Source organism: Lipotes vexillifer, unplaced genomic scaffold, assembly GCF_000442215.2.
Source record: "Lipotes vexillifer unplaced genomic scaffold, Lipotes_vexillifer_v1.1 scaffold979, whole genome shotgun sequence".
Taxonomy (NCBI): domain Eukaryota; kingdom Metazoa; phylum Chordata; class Mammalia; order Artiodactyla; family Lipotidae; genus Lipotes; species Lipotes vexillifer.
In genome coordinates this window covers 31,301-36,204 of record NW_006791996.1, presented here as the reverse complement: position 1 = coordinate 36,204, position 4,904 = coordinate 31,301, and positions in this window count along the sequence as shown.

Sequence of the window (4,904 nt, the reverse complement as noted above, 5' to 3'; positions counted from 1 at the left end):
CCCCAGGCCCTGCAGCGTCCTTGGAGGGGGGAATCCCGCAGTGATCGCAGCTCCCCCAGTGTCCCATGGCTGGAAGGGGTCGGGAGATCAGGGCAGCCCCGCCCTCGGTCGGCGAAGCTCAACACCCTCGGGGCAGCCTTGGTTCCAGCCGGGAAAAATCTCCCAAGGAGCCTCTTCTGGGATTTGGTGCTCTTAGCAGTTAAGTTCTTCTTGAAGTCTGCCCTAAGTCTCTTCTCCGCTCTTTACTGAAGTCGCAGGAAGCCTTCCCAGATGTCAGAGGAGTCGCAGAGACCCCTCCCCTCGCCCCAGCGTTGCCTTCCCTCTCCTCTCTCCCCTCGTAACTGGGCAATGGCCCTGGGTGGCCGGCCGTGCCCCGCCGCTCCCAGCCAGGTCCTCCCAGCCTCGCTCCCACCATCAAGGTGAGGAGTACTCTCTGCCTCCTTCCCACCTCGCCCCCAGCCCTCCCCGTTTGACATTTTCTTAATTTAAAAATGTTATTGCATTTTTCCCTTCTCCATTCCTTTTCACAAATACACGTCATTGTAAACTTGTTAGAAATTACCGATTAGCAAAACGCAAAAAAATCTAAAAGCTCATAATCCTACTGCCCAGAGAGTGTCCATGTCACTGCCTTGGTACAAAGTCTTCCTGTCCTTTTTCTATGTATGTCTTTATATATGTATTCAGAATAGGGACGCACTGTTCATACATGCTGTTTTGTACATGCTGTTTTGTATCCCTTTGTCATTTAACAGTTTATCCTTTGGTAATGATAAATATTCACCTACAACAGTGGTTCTGAATTGCCCAGGGGGCTTGTTAAAACCCAGATTCCCAGGCTCAGCCCAGAGTTTCTGAATCAGTAAAGCCTGTGCATTTCAAATAAATGCTCTTGCTGCTCCTCCTAGATGCACTTTGAGAATTACTGGTCTGCAGCATCATTTTTAGTGAAGGAATTGTAGTCAATATTGTAGTCAAAGTATAGACTGTTACAATTTATTTAACCAAAGTCACTATTTTTGGATATTTGACTTGTTTCTCTCTCTCCTTTTCTTTCTCCCTTTCTTTCTCTTTCTCCCTCCCTTCCTTCCTTCCTTCCATTCCTTCCCTTCTTTCTTTCTTTTCTTTCTTTCTTTCTTTTTCTTTCTTTCTTTCTTTCTTTCTTTCTTTCTTTCTTTCTTTCTTTCTTTCTTTCTTTCTCTTTCTTTTGTCAGAAATAAGATTACCATAAAGAACCTTGTAATGAAATCTTGGTACAGAAACTGTAATTTTATTCATTTATTTATTTATTTATTGCGGTACACAGGCCTCTCACTGTTGTGGCCTCTCCTGTTGAGGAGCACAGGCTCCGGACGCACAGGCTCAGCGGCCATGGCTCACGGGCCCAGCTGCTCCACGGCATGTGGGATCTTCCCGGACCGGGGCACGAACCCATGTCCCCTGCATCGGCAGGCAGACTCTCAACCACTGCGCCACCAGGGAAGCCCAGAAACTGTAATTTTTTATTTCTATTATATTTTGAAAAATGGACCTGCAGAATCAGTAAATCACATCTAACCAAATTACCCTCCAGAAATGTACCAGTTTATACACCAGCCCTGTGGAGAAAGAGCATACTGCCCCCAGTCCTGTTTATTGTCAGTATTTAAAAAATCATCGTGTGAATTTAGTGGCTAGTGGATGGTTCCTCACCCTTGTATTCTTTGATTGTTGAATCAAAGGAAAAAAGGAAAGCATTCAGGACTTTTTGCAATAGTCCAGGCAAAAGATGGCTGGCTGGAGACTTGGATTCCAGTGGTGGTGGTGGAAGGAGAGATAAGTGGATGGAAAGAAAGGGCTTGGCAAATTGGAGGGAGGGGATTCAGGATGCCTCCAGCACATGAGCATCCCAAAGCCACCCCCTCACTATTAGTAGAACACTAATTTCTGTGTGTGTGTGTCCTGCGAAGCTATTAAATTTCTCATTTTAAAGATGAAGAAACTAACATGTATGCGCGCGCGCGCACACACACACACACACACACACACACACACACACACACACAGAGGAGAGATTAGGGAGAGACCCAGCTCACCTCCTCAGTCTTAAGAAAGCAGCCTGGCACAAGGGCACTCAGAGTTTTCTGGGCAGGAGTCTCCCTTTCCTGACCACCCCTCAGAGCCATGATAGAACAGGATGAGAACAGGTATCTGGCCTAGACATTTTGTCCCCTGCTTTTGACCAGCTGGGTTTCTTTAGAGAAATGCTTTTATGTCTTTTGTTCATCCTTTTCCTGAGACCAACCCCTGACCTTTGATATACCCTGGACTTGGAGCCCATGGCTTTGACCCCATCCAGCTGAGGTCAGTCAAGCTGTCTGCTGCATGGAAAGGTTGGGGAGGGGTGAGTAAAGGTGGGGTACAGGGGCCTACCTACTCCAGCAAGAGGCTGTGAGGAGGCTCATGGTTGGCCTTTCCTTTATTAAGCACCTATTATATGCTCAGTGCATTAAATATATTACCTCACTGAATTCTTACAGTAGATGTCCCCTTGACATGAGGAAAGAGAGACTCAGAGTGGTTATTTGACTTACTTAAGACCACACAGCTAGTTAAGCATCAGAGCCAGAATTTGAGCCGAGATCTGTCCTGTTCCAAAGCTACACTCTTTTTTAAAAAAATTTATTGAAATATGGTTGATTTACAATGTTGTGTTAATTTCTGCTGTACTGTGAAGTGACTCAGTTATACATATATATATTTTCATATTCTTTTCCATTATAGTTTGTCACAGAATATTGAATATAGTTCGCTGTGCTATACGGTAGGACCTTGTTGTGTATCCATCCTGTATATAATAGTTTACATCTGCTAATCCCACACTCCCAGTCCTTCCCTACCCTACCAACCCCTCCCTTGGCAACCACAATTCTGGTCTCTATGTCTGTGAGTCTGTTTTTGTTTTGTAAATATGTTGGTTTGTATCATATTTTAGACTCCACATATAAGTGATATCACAAGGTATTTTTCTTTCTCTTTCTGACTTACTTTGCTTAGTATGGTAATCTGTAGGTCCATCCATGTTGCTGCTAATGTCATTATTTCATTCTTTTTGATGGCTGGGTAATATTCCATTGTGTGTGTGTGTGTGTGTGTGTGTGTGTGTGTGTAGAGATAGATATAGGTATAGATATAGATATATCAGTACTACGTCCAAAGCTACACTCTTAATTATAACTGTCTCCTTTCTTCCATCATCCCTGAGCAGCTTTCTCTGGTTACCTGGCAGGAGAGGAAGATGTTGTCTGTGACCTGGGAGCAGGAAGGGAGAGAGAGAAACTTGGGCTTGTGCAAATAAACAAAGACCACCCAAATGAACAAGCAAAGGCTATTTATTCACAGCTTACTACAGTAGGGGAGTCAGCCACCATTACTTGAGTTTGGCAGAGACACAAAGGCAGATAGAGGAGCGGGAAAGCCTTGTAGCAGCAAAAAGGGCCGGCTTCAGGCGTGCCCCGAATGGAGGCTGCTGGCATAGAAAAGCTATAAGTGGGTTGACTAGACGAGGGGCAGCCCATGTGATTGGTTAGGGGAGCATATTTAACTTTCTCCAATTTGTACTGTGTTGAAAGTGGGGGCAAAATTAGGGAAGCTTGTTATTGATCAAGGCCTGGATGTTTGGGGCTGGTTGCTACAGGGGTTGTGGTTCAGCTTCCTGGGCTGTTGCTATAGGTAGTGGGTCAGAACACTATTTTTTTTTTTTCCTTCGGTACGCGGGCCTCTCACTGTTGTGACCTCTCCCGTTGCGGAGCACAGGCTCGGCGGCCATAGCTCACGGGCCCAGCCGCTCCACAGCATGTGGGATCTTCCCGGACAGGGGCACGAACCCGTGTCCCCTGCATCGGCAGGCGGACTCTCAACCACTGCGCCACCAGGGAAGCCCCAGAGCACTATTTTTATATATGGTCTGGCCATTGTATATTCAGTCTCTCAGACTCCTTCCCAGAGCTCAGGAGTGGGGGACCTGCCTGGCCTGGACTCAGCCAGGTGCTCCCTCCTTCTGCTTTTGCCTTCTGCCCTTTCTGGAGTCACTGGTCCCAGCAAGTCTGGTTGCTATTTGATTGCATTAACTGCTTTTTTGTTTGTTTGTTTGTTTTTGAGGGGGCCACCTGAGTGGCTTGTGGGATCTTAGTTTCCCAACCAGGGATTTGAACCCTTGCCCTCGGCAGTGAAAGCACAGAGTCCTAACCACAGGACTACCAGGGAAGTCCCTGCATTAACTCTTAATTTGTATAATAACCCTGAAAGAGAAGTACATTACTTATCTCTGCATCACAAATGACCCCCAAATTTAGCAAATATTTATTAGCTCACATAGCTTCTGAGGGCCAGGAAACTGGAAGCAGCTTAGCTGGGTTGTTCTGGCTCAGGGTCTCTCATGAGGCTGCAGTCAAGGGGTTGGCCAGGGCCACAGTCACATGAAGGGTCCACTGGGGGTAGAGGAACGGCTTCTAACGAGACTCCCCAGCACAGCTATTGTCTGGAAGCCTCAGTTCCTGGCCCTGGAGACCTTCCCGTAGGGCTGCTTGAGGTCCTCATGACTTGCAGCTGGCTTGCCTTAGAGCAACTCTTGAAGAATGTGCGGGAAGGTGAGCAACCGGTGGAAGGGGGAGGGTCGGAAGAGTGAGGTTGCAGAGTAGAACACATCAGCTGTCATTGTTACTTAATCTTCACAGCCAGCCTTGCAGAGAGAAGTCAGGAGCCCCATTTGACAGATGAGAAAATGGAGGCTCAGAAAGGAGAAAAATCTTGCCTGAGGTCACAGAGCTGGTACCTGGCACAGCCAGAATTTCAGCCCTTAGCTACCTTATAACCCAGCCCAAGTTTGTTCCAGCACGTTCTTTGTGCTTGGGGGGGGGGGGGGG